This window comes from Vicugna pacos, chromosome 35 (assembly GCF_048564905.1).
Source record: "Vicugna pacos chromosome 35, VicPac4, whole genome shotgun sequence".
NCBI lineage: Eukaryota > Metazoa > Chordata > Mammalia > Artiodactyla > Camelidae > Vicugna > Vicugna pacos.
The window spans coordinates 11,751,930-11,773,434 of record NC_133021.1 but is presented as its reverse complement, the minus strand read 5'-3'; the positions used below and the strand labels follow the sequence as shown (position 1 = coordinate 11,773,434).

Sequence of the window (21,505 nt, the reverse complement as noted above, 5' to 3'; positions counted from 1 at the left end):
CTCACTCTGTGTGGAAAAGTCCTTTCTTAATCCTAAACAGCCAATGCCGTCTTTCATAATTGACACCTAAAATGGGGATAGGATAGCTCAGTGATAGAGTGTGTGCTTAGCATGCATGAGGTCCTGGGTTCTATCCCCGGTACCTCCATTAAAATAAACAAGTAAATAAATAAATCTAATTACCTAGCCCCCTAAAAACCAAAAACAGAGATATCTAAACTGCCTCATAAAATATCAGTGCTCCATTTTAATCATTTCTCATGTTAGATGTAATCAACAATATTTTGCATTCAACTAAACTGAGGCTTTTTTTTTTTGGTGAACAGCAAGGCATAACACTTATTCATTACATAACTGTAGGAAATTTATGGTTCAAATAAATTGTATCTATTAATTTCCTAAACCACTGTGGAAAGTCAAACCATTCATTTTATATAGTCGAACACAACATGGGACTATATAAAAACTGAAAAGAAAAAAAAATCTTTTTTTTTCCAGAGGAGCTGGCTTCCAAGTTAACATCTTGAGGGAAAAAAAAAAGATTTTTATGTAATTTAAAAATCAAAATCACTTCCTAAGAAAAACTAACCCTCAGTGTAAATCACGGTAGAAAAACATCACTCTTGACGGATACAGACAAGACAGAACCTGCTAAAACGTAAGTATGACCACACTCGAAATAGCAAAGAACTAGACGTGCAAACGGTACAAATGAGTGTGCCAGCGCAACATAACAAGGAAAAGCAAACCTGTGATTCAGCTTTTTTAAAATTATGGTGTCAGTAAGTGTCCAGTTAGAGAAAAGAGCTGTCTCAGCTGGTTACAGAACAGTATTAAACGGAATAAATTCACTATGGTCAGTGCAACACAGAACATTCCTTTTAGTGACATTCTATGCCACTAAACCTCTTGGGAGCACTCTTAAAAATGGAAGGTACAGCTCCAATCCCACTCACCTTCTATTTTAAAAATTCTAGGGGAGAGAGGGTCCATGAATCTACACATTTTAAAAGTGCTGATTCTGGAGAAGCCCAGAATACTAGGCTTCAAAGGGGCACTGACCACCCCCATCAGCTCAGGAGGAAGGGATCTCACACCTACATCCACCTGAGAGTCTGTTCCCCTTCTTGGAAATCTTTACTCTGAGTATCACTAAGCGTTACAGCTGATAACAAGGTGAAGGATGTTCATCTGTTTTCAAAGAATCCTGTAATGCCATGTATCAACTTCAGAATAGTTCTTCCCTCTGGATGGGAAGAAAGAAAATGGAAAAATGGAGAAGGGGGGGGGATGAGAAGTCTGACACAAGCATGGCAAAAAAACTTCATAGCTATTATTAAATCAGAGTGAAGTGTAATGTATCACAGTATTTCCCACACTTTTCCGTATCTTTAATATGCTTAATTTTTTTTAAAGAAAAGGAAATATATGGCATTATTCCAAAACTCAAGATGGGGTGGGGGGAGGGTATATAGCTCAGTGGTGGAGTGCATGCTCAGCTTGCACAAGGTCCTAGGTTCAATCCCCAGTACCTCCATTAAAATAAACAAACAAACAAATGAATAAATAAATGTAATTACCCTCCTCAAAAAGCAAAAAATTAAAAAATTTAAAAAAAAAAAAAGCCCCCAGGCCGGTCCAAGAGCATCAGCACAAGCCATCACGACCTGGAGAAAGCTGCGGTCCGGCAACGCCCTTCGGTAACTTTCACCTTGGAAGGCTGATGGGATGCCCTTCGTGTTGGTTACAGGAAAACCAGCCGGACCTGCCTGCGCTCGCTGAGAGCAATGCTGGATTTCACTGTGAACAAGCAAGGATGTGATTTAAGCAAGGATGGGAGGGAAACCGCCCTGGCGGGCCCACGTACCTGTGTCACTCCCCGAGCCGGTGGCCAGCGCTGGCATGATGCAGGCTGCCGGCTGCGGCCGGGCTCTGCAGACACGCTCCGCTCAGACGCGGCCGGGGCCCCACTCCGCGGCCTGCAGCCGCGCCGTCCCTGCCGCGGGTTCCGCACCGAGCAGGCCGTGTCTACGAAGAAAAGGAACACTTTCAAACGGAGAAGAGGGAAGGCTGCTGACTTGCAACAACATTCTGTAATGAAGTCAAAGTTCTGATCCCAGCACATTATTAGAGGAGATCACGATTCTTCAGAATTTCTTCTAAGTGGGGAAGTCTGAGATTTTGATGTGAGATTTCTGATTAAAAACGTGAAAGTTCTTTGTGCCTGGATCAAGGCTTCCTGGAAGATTTTTACAGTTGGTTTGAGAACCGCTGACTGCAATAGATGGAGAACAAAAGGGAGCTGTTGTAAGCCGGCGTCATTCTAAAATTCCTATTTCTAAATGTAGAGCAGAGACTGTCATTTAGCAACAACTTACAACTAATTGTCATTTTTTAAGTAGATCATCCTGATATGACAACTGCCAAGCTCTCTAACTGAAAACTGCAAACAACCTAACAAGAATATTAGAATTAAAGGAAGACATTATTATAGACTTACAGAACTGCTGATAATCTCAACTAAGCCGAACAATTCCAGCGAAAATATGAAAGTAAATTGTTTCAGGAAAAACTAAGCTTTGCTGTTATCTTGGAAGATATCAATTTTTTTCAGTAACTATTTTAACTAACATTTATCCCCCAATAAGCAGGAAACGCACTCTTGTACAGTAACTAAAAGCAAGGGCCCTCGAGCTTGGCTTCATCTCTAATCCTGCTAGCTCTGTGATTTGGGATAAATTATTTAATCTGATCGGGTCTTCATCTCCTTACGTGCAAATGGAGTTAAGAATTGTCTGAGAATCCAGTTTGCGAGAGGGTACAAAACACATTCTGCAAACAATGAATGCTGGCTATTACGACTGGGTTGTTTTGGTTTTTTTTTTTTAATTCTGGTAATGAGATTGTAAAATGAAAACATCAAAGTAGCAAGATTAAAATTTACATTGGCCTGACACCTGGGAGACCATGTGGTTTAAATTTGGGCCACTGCGGCCTAATAACAGAAAATACATTGCATTTATGTTTTTCAGAAATCAGAAGAACCACACAGTATGTTTCAATTCACTTTTTAAATGCATTTTCCCCAGTTCTCTGTAAAGCAGGTTCAGTAATTTAAAAGCGTATTTTAACATCTATTAACAAGAGAAACAGAACCTGTAAACACTCGAAAACTGGCTCACTTAAATTCTTAAGGCCTTTAAATTGCTGATTCATATTTCAGAATAAAAAAAATGACCTTGCCAAGTTCCACATGAAAAAGCCCCAACTATACAATTCTACTAAAGCCTTCTAAATTAGCTTTTTAATTGTCAAAGCAAACGTTAGTATAAAAGTATTCACCATCAAATAGACTATCTTGGACCAGACTCTCTCCGGTGCAATGTATTGAATTTTGCTTCACATTACAAAGGTTGAGGTACTTGAAACTGCACACAAATCCGTACAGAGATCCACTCTGTGTTACTTTAAAAATATGAGGGCAGTTATTTTAAATACCAAATGAAAATATAAATCACTAAGCTAAAAATTTGACCAAAAAAGACACAGCAAGCCTTCATGAATGCCCATCTCTGAAGCTGTTTTTCCTAATAATTTTAATCGGCAACTCTACTTTGTTTTCCGTATGTTATCCTAACAATCGGGATTCATATTCAACTTCATAAAAGTGTTCCTCCATTCAAACACAAAGAAAGTAAAAAACAGACCACATGTGATTTTTAAAATGCATTCACTCAGTAAACTTTTGTTTTCCTGAAAAAAAAAGACACAAACGGTCATAATTTGTAAAGTGTGTCCACATATTTTTACCATTAGGGCAAAATGTATATACGTAAAATAGGGAGGCAGGTATTTTTTTACATGTGTGTAAGCTTTTTATGGCATAAGTCATCATTTGTATGGTACTAATCATTTAACGACAGGAAAACACACTATCTAATCTATACCACGCAAACTACAATTTTTTTCCATGCCTTAAGGAACTTACAATGTTTCACTTTCATAAACCACATACCCCGTATAACAGCCGATTTATGCTTATAACGAACACCCTATTAATACGAAAACAACCTTCTAAATCAGCACATCTCTCTGAGTTGATGTCTGTAGCTTTCCACATATGCCATATACAGAAGACTTTATTGTAGCATTTCTCATCTTTTATTTCACAATAAACACTCAAGGTTAAATTTTTCCGAAGTTATATTATTTAAGAAATATAGGCTGCAAAGTAATTTCCTTCTCTGAACATATATGCAAGTCTATTACTAAAAAAATAATAACAATAAAGTGATTTGATAAAATCCCAACCAGAAAAGTGCTTAATATTCTATGGAACGAAAGCAGAGTTGCTGGGTTCAACTTTCAAACTGAGCTAAATTTCTGTCGTAATCATGTTATTTTCTTTGGCTAAATTTATTGAAAATGCTTTGGAATTTGTCAGAACCCAGCCATGATTATTACTAACTGTTGTATGGAATCGATTTACTACAACACAAAAATACCAGCTGTTACAGTATGTCCTGAGAGGGATTACCGAATATTCTAAAATTGAAGTTCAATCCATCTTTCCATAAAAAAAAGAGAGCGACCCAAATGCTGGGAATGTAACTGTGGTATCAAGTGCACCTGAAGCATTTACAATACCCAACAGAATTATTACAACCGTCCTCTAAAAGGGCTTATTTTTGAAATTTCATTATTCCAGTTGTACCTTGCTTCTATATATCACACTGTATCAGGTTCTTCTGGCGTCGATCATGTGGAAACAGTGAAATACGTGAAGGTCTCGAGCTTACAATGTTCAGTTTCCACACACCCTGGGTAACCCTCAGGGCTCCCAGGACGCTTGTGACACCTAGTGGCCAAACCACGGAAGTGAGGGTGTTGGTGGCAGAAAGTATTTTTGAGCTTCCCATAAAGCAAAAATGCCTCAATTGCACCCAGTGAAACAGTAATCTGCAAAAACTTTTATTAATAGGCACACACACACACACACATTCCTCCTGTGTGTCTCCTCCAGTCTCCATACTTCACTACAACACTACTTCACTTCTCACCCCAAATGTGGTTTTCCACCAGTCAACCAATTCTGTGACACCTGCTCAGAGTCCTACAATTTAACTCAATTCTGACCCTATCTCATGGGGGGAGCATCAGAGCCCACAGGTTAAGAGTTCAGTCCTACAACACTGCCCCGACTTCTGATGTCAACTGTAAATCCAGGCTGTCACCAGGGCTTCTCTGATGGAGTGACTATAACTTGGCGGCTCCCACAATTCCCTCATGCTCGATTAATTTGCCAGAGTGGCTCACAGAACTCAGGAAAACATTTACGTATTAGATTACTGGTTAATTGTAAAGTGACATAATGAGGACTCACCAGATGGAAGAGATGCAGACTGAGGAAGGGGCAGAGAGCGACCACGTCCTCTCCAGAGGCAACATCCATGTGTTCCCCAATCTGGAAGCTCTCTAAACTCTACGCTTTGAGGTTCGTTATGGAGGCTTCATAACACAGGCATGACTGATTAAATCAGTGGCCACTGGCAACTGAACTCAATCTCCAGGCCCTCGTCCCTCCCAGGAGGTCAGGGTGGGACTGAAAATTCCAACCCTCCACTCACCCCCAGCAACCAGACCCCCATCTTTAAGGGCTTTCCAACACTTAACCTCATTAAGGTAAACAAAGGTATGGCTTAGAGTAGTTAGGAATAATGGAAGCCACCTTTATCAATCTCTCTTATCACTTAGGAAAAATTCCAGGGGTTTTAGAAGGAGAAAGGGTTACACAGAACACCAAATATATATTTCTTATTATAAATCACAATACTTCACACACAAAGTTAATGCAGACAAAGAAGAAAATCAAGTACTGGACCTAATTTCTCCAATGCGTGTCCTCTCTATTTGGAGGAGTATCCAAGAACAGGAAAACTTTTAACTAACCATCATCATAAATAAATAAACATATTAACATCCCATTGTTTCAAGACACAAGAACTGGGGCCACTAATCCAACTGTAGATTCTTCATGAGTTATAAATGCTCTCAAGTACTTTCAAAACCTAACAGCAATAACACAAAAGTAAACTTTTTTTTTAACAAATGTAATGAGACATTAAAAAAACTAATTAAAAAAACTTCTATCTGAAATATTCATGAGCTCTATTAGCCAATGCAAGCATCAAAGTGGTATCTGTTACCATTATGCAAACCTTCATAAATCATAATCGTTAGAAAATAAAAGAAGCAATGCAGGTAGGTGGCATCAATCTGCTCACAGAAAATGGTATTTAAACCTTTTATTCCATCAGTTCTCAAAGCGCTGTCTGCAGAACCCAGGGGTCTCCAAGATCCTTTCAAAGGCGTTCATGATGTTGAACTATTTTCATACAAGTATTGAGATATTATTTGCCTTTTGCACTGTGTGGACATTTGCACCAATGATGGAAAGCACTGATGGGATAAAACCACTGGTACCTTAGCACAAATCAGGACAACAGTACCAAACGGAAACTACCCGTCCGAGTTACAGTATTCCTCACTGCCAAACTCTCTCACTTAAAAAAAAGAAGGAAGAGAAGAAAAAGGTTGACTCTAGAATGCCCTTAATGAAGTCGTAAGCTTTATAACTGACTCTGGAGCTGTTGCTAATGATAAAACATAAACATTCAAGCAAAAAACAGAATTTTGCACAACTTGCATCCACCAGAGGCTGCCTGGCTTTGCAAGGTATCGTGTTAATTTAAATGCCCGCATTCTGGGACTCTGTTCCCACCCTGCACAGTTCCATCAGCTTCCCAACACCCAAAGGCTCTTCTGAGAAGATCAGTGGTGACATGAGCAAATGTGATTTTTGTTAATATTGTGTCAACCTCTGGATAACGAACCAATATTTTTAAAATTATCAATGCATTTGTATTAGAAAGTCACGTGTGAATCAAAGAGTCACTCAAGGGGGGGCATAGCTCAGTGGTAGAGTGCGTGCTTAGCATGCACAAGGTCCAGGGTTCAATCCCCAGTACTTCCACTAAGAAAATAATCAATCATAATCATAATAATAATTTTAAAAACCTAATTACCCCAAAAAAATTTTTTTAAAAAACTACCACATGCAGAGTTGTGATGAACAGCTTACCCTTGAAAAACACAGGCTTGGTGGGGAGGGGATAGCTCAAGTGGTAGTGTGTCTGCCTGACCTGCACGAGGTCCCAGGTTCAGTCCCAGAACCTCCTCCAAACAGAAATAAATCAATAAACCCAATTACTACCTCCCCCTTAAAAAACCAAACAAACAAAAAAAAAAACAGGTTTAATCTGTGCAGGTCCACGTACACAGATTTTTTTTTGAACAGTACCCCGTGATCTGTGGCTGGTTGACTCCACGGATACAGAACACCGATGGTAAGTTATAAGCAGATTTTCAACTGCATGGATGGTTGGCGCCCCTAAGCCCCACATTGTTTGAGGCTCAACTGTAGCAACGAAGAAAAAATTTACAACTGAACAGGTTATTAAAATACTCTTCCCTTTTCCAACTACAGATCTGTGTAAGATTGGTTTCTCTTCATATCCTTCAACCAAAATACAGAGCCACAAGTTCACAGTCTACCCAGGGAAGAGGCTGTGACTGTCTTCTGTTAGGCTGGCTAGTCCCAAATCACTCATGGTTTTTTTTTGGGGGGGAGGGGGTATTTTTCATAAAAATGTTATGTTAACCTATAACAAGTTTAATATTGTTCTTTTTAAAATTGAATTTTTTTTAAAATTTCTCAGTTTTAATTTCCAATACGGTAAGTATGAATATAACCCACGTAAGAAGGACTTTTTCTAAGACTGTAAAAAGGTCCAGAGACCCCAAAGGTTGAGAAATGCTACATGATGCCAAAGGCAGGCAAAATTTTTTCTGAAAAAGGCAAAGTAAACATTTTAAGCTTTGTGGCCCATGTGGGCTCATCATTTGACAATATGCAAATGAGTGGGTGTGGCCCTGTCCCCATTATATTTTATTTCCAGAAAAGTGGAGGGTCAGATTTGCTGACCACCATCCTATATCATCACACCCTGACTTAAGGGTCTAAGAGTAGCATGCTTTCTGGCAACATTTTTATCAGTTATTTATCAAATATTCAAAGAGTTTAAATTATTTTTCTAGTTTTGTATTATGCAGAAGTAGAGGCAAAATCTTGCAGTGGAATTTTAAACTACGCAATTCCTAACCACACACGGGATCACATTTCAATCTTGTCTATTCCAAGGATCTTAGACTTTGTATACATTGACAATGAAAAACATGCTTACAACTGGCAATGAGTGCTGATGCCCCCTGTGAGAAAATGCGCTTTATACAACCAATCACAGAAAGTCCTGGACAAAAAAAGCGGGGAGGGGACAATCACAAAAAATGAAAACATCTCACAGTTGACAAACTCACCGGGGTTCAATTATGATGCAATACAGAATTTACGGATCACAAGTGGAAAGGAAACTAGGAACACAACAGAGAAGAAGACTCCCGGCAGAGAAAGAATCCTATAAACCTCTGAAGGCTGAAAAGAGGAAATGGGAGGAATGCTGCTTCTGGACCCCCCAGGGTGGCAGCCGCAGCTCCAAGGCTGCTAGGAAAGTCTTCAGGAGTACAGGACCACCTGCCCTGGAGGGGCGCCAACCAGGGACACGAACCACAGGCCATCGGGCTCGCGGGGGAAGGCGCGCACACACTGCCACACCCATCCCCTCAATTGTCCCCTGTCTGGAAACACAGGTGTAACGAACTGGCCTTCCCAGGCAGTGGCCTCACTCCAGGCTCCCCAAGCCACCTGCAGCCATCAGTGCATCATGACCCGAGGTCACTCTGACTGTCCTCAAGGGACAACCAGCAGCCTTCCTAGTGCTGGGCACCTCCCCCCTGGAGGAAACATTTCTTCTGATGATCACCTTTTCTCGTGGTATTTATTTTCTACCACCCACTACTAAAAAGTCTTGCACAGTCTTCACGATTACACCACTCACCAGCGACGGACCACATCTCCATTGCACTGAACTCTCTCCTCTAATTGCTGGGGGAAGGGGTGGATGCCGGCTTCCTCAGTACATCTTTCTTGAGGAATTCTCCACCCCTGCACTCCACCTGCATCCCTTTAAATCCTCTCTATTGAAGAAACTGATCATTTTTGATAATTTAAGGTACATGAACGTAATTTTATATTTTTGTTGGGCTTCTGTCCCCCACTAGAATTTCCATAAAGATGGAACCCAAATCATCTTATGTTCCTAAAAACTGCACAGTGGCCCCACTCAGAAGTACTTTCATACGTGACCGATTCCAGCCTTCCAAGAGTTCTCTTGCCCTTACAGGTCAGAGTGACCTCATTACTCTACTTCTGATGAAGAGAACACAGATTTTGACACGAGACAGACCACGGATCAGAGCCCAGCCCCGCCCGCCTGACGCCATGATCTTGGCCAGTCTACTGGATGACATGAGACTGAACACAATGACCTAAGCAAAACGCCTAACCCATCAGCAGACGGCAGCTTCTCTGAATACTTCTCAACCTCATTGTCATCACTCTCTATTTCTCACTTCCTCTAACCTACAAAACTCTTAAAGGCCCTGTGATGAAAAGAAAACAGGCTCTGGTGGGAGACAGTCCCCTCTCCTGATTCTACCACTTACTTTATGCACAACTTACAAAGTATAAGATCTTGGGAAACCAAATAAAATATACCCATATACATTTATGTGTGTGTGTGCATATATACACACATACACAAACACACATATATAAATGTGATTGGGATTAACAGATACGCATGATTACATATAAAATAAACAACAAGGACCTACCTTATAGCATGGGAAACTATATTCAATTTCTTGCAATGAACTGTAATAGAAAAGAATCTGAAAATATATATAAGTATGTATGTATATGCATCACTGAACTGCTTTGCTGTACATCTGAAACTAACATGGTCAATCAACTACACTTCAATGAAAACCAAGGATTTTTTTTAAACGTGAATGACAGATAACACTGAGTGCTCACAATTTCCCAGACGTGAGGTTAAAAACTCAAACATGCACTGTCTCATTTAACTCTCCCAATAATCCTGTAACATAAGCACTATTATCATCGTCTTAGAGGGGAGGAAACTGAATTTTCAGCAACTTGCCCTAAGCCCACGGTGTGAAGAGATTCTAGTGTCAGCAGGTTTGAACCCAACGCCCACACTGTTGCCACACTACACAAAGCTGCCTCTTAATTCTGGGACTTAATCCCTCCCATTCAGTTCTCTCAGGGGTCAAATGGAAATCATTTCTATGATTCATTTACCTCTTGTGATGACTCGATGAAACCTACCTGAAGCACTGGGAACATACGCGGTGCTCAATTATCAGCCCCTCCATTCCCTCAACTCTTCCTTGGGATCCTTGTTTTATTTTATCTTCTTTCTTCACAAATAAGAAACCTGCCCATTTCAAACCCACATCCTCTGGCTTGCTCTTCAGTTACCTGACTTCATGCTTGCTCTCACAAACCCCAAAACCCAGGTAGGTTCAGAGCACAACATTCTCAGCCCTCGGTCCACTGATTTCTGAACACTTAGAACCACATCTACAAAACCCAAACCCTACACAATTCAGATATTTCCAAAACCTACAGTCACATCTTGCAAGGTGGCCAAGGACACTGTTCTTCTATGTTTTATAGGGTTATAGTAAGTAATAGATTATGTCAGAAGCTCAAGATGTAACTCAGACGCTACTGAACTTTTCTTATTAGCAACATGTCACCAGGGTATTAACCATAACTCAGTAATTTCAATATAGCTGTATTTTTCAGCTCCAAAGGTTTTCTTTCTTTTCTTTTTTAAAGTTTCTATCTTTTGCTGATATCCTTACTTTGTTCATTTGCGTTCTTGGTTTCATTTAGGAATCTATTTGTATTGTGTTTTAGGTCATTGAACACATATAATTCAATAATGATTTCCTGGATATGACACCAAAAGCACAGGCAACAAAAGTAAACAGACCAATGGGATGACATCACACTTAAAAACTTCTGTGAATCAAAGGAAATAATCCACAGAGTAAAAAGAACCTACAGAAATGGGAGAAAATATCTGCAAATCATATATCTGATAAGAGGTTAACATCCATAATATATAAAGAGCTCCTACAACTCAACAACCAAAAAAAAAGAATAAAAAAAGAGCAAAGGACTTAGACATTTCTCCAACAAGCATATGAAAAGATGCTCAACATGATTAATAATTAGAGAAAAATCAAAATCAGAATGTGGTATCATTTAACAATCATTATAATGCTATTATTTTTTTTAAAAAGAAAGTAACAAATGTTATTTATGAATGTGAAGAAACTAAAACCCTGTGCACCACTGGTGGGAATATACAATGGTGCAGCTACTATGGGAAACAGTATGGAAGTTCTTCAAAAAATTAAAAATAGACTTCCTATACGACCCAGCAATTCTACTTCTGGGTATATAATCAAAAGAACTGAAAGCAGGATCTGAAGAGATATCTGCAAATCCACAACCACTGCAGCATCATTCACAATAGCCAAGAAGTCGAAGCAAATCAAATGTCCATCCACAGATGAACAAAATGTGATACACACCCAATGGAATATCATTCACCTTAAAAATGCAGGAAATCCTGTCACATGCTGCAACATGGATGACACATGAGGCCATTACACTAAGCGAAATATGCCAGTCATAGAAAGAACACTACTGTGTAATTCCACTTATATAAGGCATCTTAAGTATAAACTCATAGAAATAGAAAATAGAATGGTGGTTGCCAGGGGCTGGGGGTCGGGAGAAATGAGTTGTTTAATGGGTAGAGTTTCAATTCTGCAACATAAAAAAGTTCTGGAGATCTGTGACACAACAGTGTGAGTACACTGAATACTACTCAACTCAATACTTCAAAATGGTTACTATGATAAATTCTATGTTATGTTCTGTTTACCACAATTTACCAAAAAAAAAAAAAAGTGCAACAATCGAAGACAGACTAAGGAAGAAATGAAATTACTACAAACTAATAGTAGCCAGAATCGTTGCCCAATAATCTAGAGATCATCATCAGAGATGAAAAAGCTTAATTCCAGCAACAAGCAAACTGATTTAAGCAAGAGTTGTCAACAAAAGCCAGCCTTTAGGGTGGGGTCTGTAGAGCAGCCTCGGAACTCAAGTCTGAAACTCAGACACACTCCATCAGAGGGGAGAGACTAACACCAGGGGGTTATGTTCTAAATCTGTTCTATAATCAATGGTTTTAACCATCACTACCAGCTATGAGTAACAATCCAGTTGCTATACCAAAGCATGTAACATCGTGAACACTCATTTATTTTGGATTTTTTTTCTAATTGTGGTTAGACAATGGTGCTACCCAACAGTATTTCTGTGACTTCTCCCCTTCCAGGTACATGGGGAGAGAATCATACTCCCCTGCCTTCTTGACCTCAGATGAGGTCCTAGAGCTAGCCTTGATCAGTAAAATGAAAGCAGAAGGCTCGTTACCTCCAGGAAGATGCATTTAAGAGCCACTGTGAGATTCGGCACCTCCCCTTTCTCAAGCTGACCAATGTTCCAGATAATAGCACCTCCATCAACTCGAGTGCCTGATGGGGGAATGACATGGGTCAGAGCCCCCCACTCACACGTGGCGTACAGATCCCATGAGAAAGAAGTGAACAGCTGTTGCTGGAGTTGTTTGTGACTGAAGCACCACCTAGCCCATTCTGATAAACTCATCAACTGCAAACATCAGTTACTTTTCAGTAACAAATCGTGTATTAACATTGCTATTTCCTGGGTACTAATTAACACTGTGTAGTTCAAAACAATAGTTCCTTAAAATGTTGCTGGCTAAAAACATCTGAAATGATTCTGGACACTTATAAACATGACTTCACAGGTTTACTAACTTCACAGATATCATGCAAATTGTCTACTTTTGTCAGTTTCTCAGGCCCTACAACATAGCTATCAAAAAATTAGCTTTCCAAGGGGTTAAAGGTATAGCTCTAGTGGTAGACCACATGCTCAGCTCCCAGAAGGTCCAGGGTTCAATCCCCAGTACCTCCTCCACACGGAAATCAATGAAGAAACTTAATTACCTCCCCCTCATAGAAAAAATAAGCTTTCCAAAAATCAGTTCTTATCTGTAAATATTAATTATGTCATAATACCGATATTAATTGTATTTTATTTTTTTTCCCTTTAATTTTATGAGAGGGAGGTAACTGGGTTTATTTATTTATTTATATTTGGAGGAAGGACTGTGGAATGAACCCAGGAGCTATACCTGCCCCACTATTAACTGTATTTTTCTAAGGACAGGAATAAAGTTAAAACTCAATGTAATACACAATGGTGAATGCATATTTACATATGTATTTTTTAAAGCCATCTCAGAGAGCAATAGGAAAGTAATTCAAAAGCACTGATCGTTTATAATACAATTTTGGATCTTCCTCCAGGGTGATCTGTCTTTATATTTCTTAAAGGAAATTCTTACTTTCTAGCATGTGAGACTTTGTTCAAGTTCTTATCTTCTATCACACTCATCTAATCTTCTTAACAATTTATTTTTTTTTAATTGAAGTACAGTCAGTTACAATGTGTCAATTTCTGGTGTACAGCACAATGTCCCAGTCATGCATATACATACATACATTCGTTTTCATATTTTTTTCATTAAAGTTTATTTCAAGATACTGAACACAGTTTCCTGTGCTCTACAGCAGAAGGTTTTTAAAACCTATTTTTATATATAGTGGCTAACATTAGAAACAGACTTGCAGACAGAGTAAACAATCTTACGGTTACCAGAGAAAGGGGGTGGGAAGGAATAAATTTGGGAGTTTTGAGATTTACAATTGTTAGCCATACTCATCTACTTTAATGACACCCACAGCTGAAACCACAGGGAACAAGTCCGCTTAAGAGTAATTCAAAACCCTAATGTTATATTGTATAGAAAAATAGCAAGTCCTATATTAACAAAAAGGGTGTTTGTTCTGTACTGGCCATTCAGGTACTAAATAGTAGAGAATCCCACACCTGGAGTCAGGCATACCCAAGGGTAACTTTGCGTATTCCACTATTCATACACCCTTTAATGTTATTTTCTTCAACTACGTCAATATCTAAACCATTAATATTAGTGGCTAGAATCTACAAATGGCACTTCATAAATTTTTAATGTGCCTATCATCACTCTGAAAAGGATGATTTTCATTTCCAGAGTGAAACGAATGAACAGAAAAGGGAAAAAGCTCACAATTTCAATGTTCCATGTGAAGATGGAACAAAAATTAAGTTGCTAAGTGACATGGCAGTCGTTCAAAAACCACAGGAAACATTTACACAGAACTCTGCAAAGGCTCCTGGGGGACCTGGAGACGTGCTGTCTTATCCGAGTCCTCTCTAGAAGACACGGTGTGATAAGGAGAAACTCATGCATCATTCATTTATGGCAAGATATCTTAGGATTACAGGAGAAACCTGACTGAAAAAACCAGCACATGCAGGGACAGAAGTAAAAATGTAAAGACCACCTCGAAGCCAGCTCTAAGGCGCTTCCTATTCAAGTGTTCTTGAGGGGAGACAGGCCCAGTGAAGAAACAGCCTGTGACACAAACTCTGCGCACATGGACACCGCTAACATGGTTCAAGTGTCACGGGTCTTTCCCCTAAGGCATCTCAGTGGACTCCCTTGGCCTCCCTTTCTACCATCTCCACACACACGCCCACCCTCACTTAATGTTTCTTCTTTTTTCATCTTCTGTTTCTCATTGACGTATAGTTGGTGTACAATATTATATTCATTTCAGGTGTACAACACAGTGGTTTGACATTCTTAAAGATTGTACTCTGTATAAAGTTATTATAAAACACTGGTTTTCTTCCCTGTGCTGTCCATTACATCCTTGTACCTTATCTTATACTTAATAGTTTGTATCTTTCAACTCCCTCCCCCAGGGTGCCCCTCCTCCCATACCTCTCCCCACCGATAACCACTAGTTCTCTTTATCTGTGATTGTTTGTGACATTCATTCATTCCTTTTATTTTTTAGATTCCACAAAAAAGTGAAAACAAAGTATCTGTCTTTCTCAGTCTGACTTACTTCACTAAATATACCTGCCAGGTCCATTCATGCTGTTGCAAATGGCAGTTTCATTCTTTTTTATGGCTGAATACTATTTCATACAGATATAGACATATCACATCTTTATCCAGTCACTGGCTAATGGGACACTTTGGTGGCTTCCGCATCTTGGCTACTGTAAATAATACTGCTATGAACATGGGTGTGTGTATCTTTTTGAATTCGTATTTTCATTTTCTTCAGATAAATGCCAGGGAGTAGAATCACACAGTAGTTCTATTTTTAATTGTCTGAGGAACCTGCATACTGCTTACCATAGTGGCTGCACCAATTTACATTCCCACCAACAGCACGAGGGATCCCTTTTCTCCACACCCTCGCCAATGCTCGTCACTTCTTGTCTTTTTGACCACAGCCCCCCTGACAGGTGGGAGGTGACAGCTCACTGAGGTTTTTGTCTGTATTTCCCTAATGATCAGTGATGTTGAGCATCTTTTCATGTGCTTGTTGACAACCTGTATGTCTTCTTTGGAAAAATGACCTGAATAGGGTTGTCAATTGGGTTGTCCTAGACTCTCCACACATACTCCCATCCTCACTTAATGTTTCTTCTTAGTGCTTATCACAATCTAGTACACTATGTGTATTTCTTTTACCTTATTGTCTGTCTTTCCTACTAGGACATCAGCTACAAGAGGCAGGGGCTTCTGCCTGTGTTGCTCCCTGCCAAATTCCTAGTGTCTCAGAATGCTACTTGCTGTATATAATCCTAGGTGGCTCCCTAGTATTTATTGAATGAATGAGTCAACAATGGACCCCCTACCGATTCCTGCTGTGATGATATTCTTCAAGACATTACATGCCTCTGCCCGCCCCCTTCCCAGTTCTCCTGCCCAAAGGAGGAAGACTTGCTCATCTCATTGATCACGAAATTTACTCAACCAGAGAAGGCAAAGCCCCTCCTAATCAAACATATTACAAGGTCAACTGGTGCCCTTTGGCACTTCCCGCTTCCCGCTCTCCCCACATCCCCCACCATGCCAAGAAGACCGCCAGGGGGCTCCCAGGGGTACTCTCTCTCCCTCACACATGGGTTGGATGGTATCTGCACTAGATGCACACCTGCTTCCTCAAACTTCTACTGACCTGGGCCTTGGGCATCATTCAAGGGCCTGGCCCTTCTCCCCGCTGATGGGGGAAGGCCAGCCAGCTTTCTCTCCTCCCAAGGAATTGCCTGGCCTGGGCCATGGCATCAGCCAAGGACACTGTCCTCTTCAACTACTGAATGTGTTTGAAATTTTGCTGATTAAATTTAAAAAAAAGACCTTAGAAAACTTTTTTAGAAGCTTCTAAGTGAAGCCAGAAAGAGAAAGAAAAATACCATGTGATATCACTTATATGTGTAATCTGAAAAAAAAGACAAATGAACTTGTTTACAAAACAGAAACAGACTCACAGACATGGTAAACAAACTTATGGTTATGGGGACCGGGAGAGAAGGGGGTAGGGAGGGATAAATTGGGAGTTCGAGATCTGCAGACACTAACTAATAGTAAAAATAGATAAACAATTTTATACTGTACAGCACAGGGAACTATACTGAATATATTGTAGTAACCTATAATGAAAAAGAATATGAAAACAAATATACATGTGTATGACTGAACTATTATGCTGTACACCAGAAATTGACACATTGTAAATTGACTATACTTCAATTAAAAAAATTTTAATAGCGTTTACCATGTATCCATCTCCCAAAGTCTCCAAAGGAAAGGTGGAAAATACCAGAGAGCCACAAATAATTAATAGTAAACCAAGCTTTTGTGTTGCCTCTTCCTGGATGAACAGAATGTTATCTTTACCCCTAAATCCTACACTTCTCAGATTTTATCTCCCTGAATGACTCTTCTTGATGTCCTTATTTTGGAGAGATGTTTCCTGATGAACTGAAGGATGCAGAGTAATGATATTTGCAACTTACTCTAAAATGTTTCAGGAGAGACAGACAGTACATAAGGTCATCGATTGTTGGAGTGAAGGTGGACACATCAGAGTACCATTCTTTCTACTTTGTGTTTGAAGTTTTTCAAAACAAAACAAAGACAAAAAAAAAAAACAAAACCCGAAAAACCACGTAACCCAGTTCCGCGAAGTTCTGTGTCTCTCTCGGACCCTACTCAGCCCCTGGGCAAACACGCTGATCCTCGAACTGCTCTGTCCTCACCTCCAACCCTCCTGCCTGGGGATGCAACTGCCAGCATCGACTTTCTAAGATACTTAAATGATCACACTGCTACTCTAAATAAAGCTATCTGATGACTCGATGGCACGTTCGTAGTAAAGTTTAAATTCCCTAAAAATGATACAATGCCCTTCTTCCACTGCAAAAACCACATGGACATCCTCTTTCCCAATTTTCTATAAAATGATCCTGAAACACTATGTTATTTCATGCCCCTGTGCATTTCCCACTCTGGTCCCTCTGCCTGCTTCAAACTAGGGGTGTAACTGCGTATCTGTTATCACAAGAGCTAACGATGTGTGATACAAAATGGACCACCCTGTGAGGGATAAGAAGGTCTGAATTCATTCTCTTATTCAAACCTACTACTCTTCAGCAATTCCTTTCAAAATCAGCAGAGGGTGCCGTAATTTCATTTTTAAAAAGGAAAATTGCGGCCATATTAACAAAAGCAACATTCACAACTTGGACTTGTTGCGAGCTCTAAAAACTCTGTTTCTAATAAATGAGGAATTTGAAAATGAAAATAAACATCCCATATTGATGTATCTGGACGAGTGTCTTTTTTCCTCATTTAACAAAGAAACCACATGATAAAACAGCAAAATCCTAACTATGTTTACACGCTCTGACCCAGCAACTTGTTAGTAGTTTACCCGGAGAAATTAACAAGTATGCAACAATGGACCAATTTGCACTGAAATAGAATGAGGGAAATGTTCATGTTTCTAATGACAGTGCAGAGTTCCTGCTTCACTCACAGCATCAGCAGGGAAGTGACTCTAACGCCCAGGTATCCTGACGGCAGTACGTGTGCACCAACTCACGCAGCCTCCACTCCTCACTTCCTTATTCAAACTAAGGCAGTCTGCTTCACGTTCGGTCTTTGGGTCTATAGTTTCCTATGCTAGTTCCTAATCCATTTTTAGTTTTGGCTTTGCAGTTCCACAAAGATACTGACAATGAACAGGGATCACATTTTAAGACAGGACAAGAACAACCTATATGTCCATCGTCAGATGACTGGATAAAGAAGCTGTGGTGTATTTAAACAATGGAATACTACTCAGCCATAAAAAGAATAAGATAATGCCACTTGCAGCAACATGGATGTACCTGAAGACTGTTATTCTAAGTGAAGTAAGCCAGAAAGAGAAAGAAAAATACCATATGATATCATTTACATGTGGAATCTAACTTACTTACAGAAACTGACTCTCAGACATAGAAAACAAACTTATGGTTACCAGGGGGAAGAGGGTTGGAAGGGATAAATTAGGAATTTGAGATTTGCAGATACTGACTAATATATTTAAAATAAACAACAAGATTATACTGTATAGCACAGGGAATTATATTCAATATCTTGTAGTAACTTATGGTGAAAAAGAAAATGAAAATGAATATATGTATGTTTGTGTATGACAAAAGCATTGTGTTGTACACCAGAAGTGGACATTGTAAACTGACTATATTTCAATTTAAAATATATATATATACATATATATATACACATATATATACACACACACCCCCCCAAAAAAAAAAAGGGACAAGAGATCTCAAATTTTCCAGCACTTTCAAAATGAATGTCTACCTTTTGTGAGTTAACATAGATTGCTCACAGTTACCAAATGAATAGTTAGCACACTCTGATGATCTGCATAGCAGTATACTGGGCTGTTACCAGGGAATACCTAAGTATAAACATACTTAGATTTCATTATCTGAAAATCAATTTCACTTCTAAAATTCGCAATCTGAGCTAGATTTTCTTCTGTGGTTTTACTCGTAACTTCAGGGATTCAAATAAACAAGGGCAAGTTACCCTCAAGTGTGTTCTGATGCAAGTATCCTCCTGCAGAAAGTGGATCACGGTCAGATCTCATTCTTACTGAAAGGAGGGAGAGACGGGACTGGAGGAGAATGGAGCCACCGGAGTACCAAGGAATTTATTAAGCTTTCAGTGAGGTATTAAAAATCAGGTATTACTCAAGCCTGGTTCATAACACCAGGAAGCGAGCATCATTTCTCATGCGTGCTCCTCCCCATCAAGGGCCTCCATTTTCAAAATAATCTGCTACCAAGTTTTCTTCAATGGGTAAAAATGCAGAAAAATGTCTCTAATCTCAAACAAAAGCAGTAAAAGAGAATCAGATAAAGATTATTCCAAGTTGGAAACTCAATAGGTGCTAGGACTGTTAGAAATTTGAACTTATTTAGGTTACATTAAAAAATGAATCATTTCCTGAGAATAAGTTTCCATTTCTGACATACCTGTCTGGCAGGAACTCCAGCTGGACTCACAGCTGCATGTTTATTCGGTGTTTCCTAAAAAAGCCTCTTCTCAATTTGCATTTCTTTAGAGAGCAAAATGATGTTTGATTTGGGGTAAAAGATAAGCTGATGAGGACAGAATATACAGAAATGCCCAGCAGACTGCAGCCCAACAGGAACAGGGGAGACTAAGAATAGGATTTTACAGTTTCACAGGTTGCTGGGACAGCTCAGGGGGTCAGCCAGACAAACGTAAAAGACACATGAAAGACCAAGACTCTCGCTTCTCTGCAGCCTGACTCCAGAGATGGATTAATCATAAAGCGGAAGAATAACACATCTGCGCTACCACTATCTCACCATCAAGGAAACCTGTAAATGTCATCAGGTAGAAATAAACATTTCTGGGGGGTTGGGTAGAGCTCAATTGGTAGAGCACAAGTTAAGCGCACACGAGGCCCTGGGTTCAAGCCCAGTACCTCTTCTAAACACAAATAAACAAACCTAATTACCTCCCCCCACCTATATATATATATATATACACCCACACACATATATATGTATCAGTCGACATATTTTATATATATATTTATATATATATTTTTTATTTACTAGTACTTTTCCTTACCACTTGCTAAGCCTGTATGAAGACTGACCATTGTCGACTGAAATAAATGCGCAGCCTAAAAGTTGAGAGTTATGTTCTGTTTGGCGGGAGGACTTGAGCCGAGATGACAGCCTCTCAGATGGCTCTGAGGGACTGCTCCAAAGAGGCAGGGGAGGAGCTGGGATATATAGGAGCTTTTACAACAAACACCAGGTAGCTGGAACAATAAAAGATTGCTTGTTATCTAAAGAAAACCAGGTATCTCAAGTTAAAGAATTTAGTGCTTTTCTATGTCTGGGAGGAAGCAAACATTTGGGCTCACTGAATTCATTCCTCTGACAAGCACCTAGCTACCTAGGGCCAGTATCCTGTCCTTTCTTATTCTGAGTCGCCTCAGAGGGCACCACTGTGAGTGGCTGCAGAGGCCGGGCTGCAGGCCTGTCCTCACTGGGGGGTGGCGGCAGCCGCTGAAGACTTGGTTTCAGCATTCTTTGTTTACTGATATGGTTGCAGTATTTTTGTTCACACCATTAAAAACCATTCTTCCTTAATTTTTGCAACAGTTAACAAAGCAATCCTGTCCACTTGATTGTTCAAGACATCATCTCCCTGCTACCAAAAAGAGGTAATTCTGCTATGCTCACTCCTATGTGAATTGCCTTCAAATGCATTAAAATCTCTTTGGAGTAAGAAAATGTGATAACATCTCAGAGAGATTTTTTTCACTCTCCTTTCAACCACTTGAGGACATTTCTACAGCCATTAACTTCACAATGGAGCCAAGATTTCTAACAGAAAAATCAGAGCTGCACAAATTCTGAAAATCCTGCTAAACATGTCCTGTGGTTGAAGGGCTGTGTTTCTTGCTTGTCTTGTGGTTCAAGGGCTGTTTCTTGCCCTAATCCCTGAAGAGTAAATTGCTATTGACAGGAAAGAGGGAAGGAACAAGCCAATAAAATAAAAGGTTCCCACATGGGAAGCAACACCATTGCTTTAACAGATGTTTCAGCGAGGGAGGTGTGACCTAAGACCATCGGACTTTTGTTTCTAAGCACTAATTTCGTAAGGCTACGGCAAATACAACTAACAAATCAGTACTGAATCATCCCGAGTTAATACCTGATCTTATCTTTTTACATAGCAAGGATTCCTCGATTTACTATCCCTGAAATAGTAAAGAAGAAGAAAGACTAGTAACTTAAAACCTACCCAACAGAGTT

At 39.7% G+C, this 21,505-nt stretch overlaps 1 long non-coding RNA gene across 1 annotated transcript; it reads left to right on the top strand.

Moving 5' to 3' along the window:
• Positions 1 to 509: 509 nt before the first annotated feature.
• Positions 510 to 20,926, top strand: LOC140691439 (uncharacterized). Its single transcript, XR_012067059.1, has 3 exons — positions 510 to 658; positions 19,887 to 20,066; positions 20,849 to 20,926. It is a non-coding gene; the product is annotated as an uncharacterized lncRNA (long non-coding RNA).
• Positions 20,927 to 21,505: the final 579 nt, after the last annotated feature.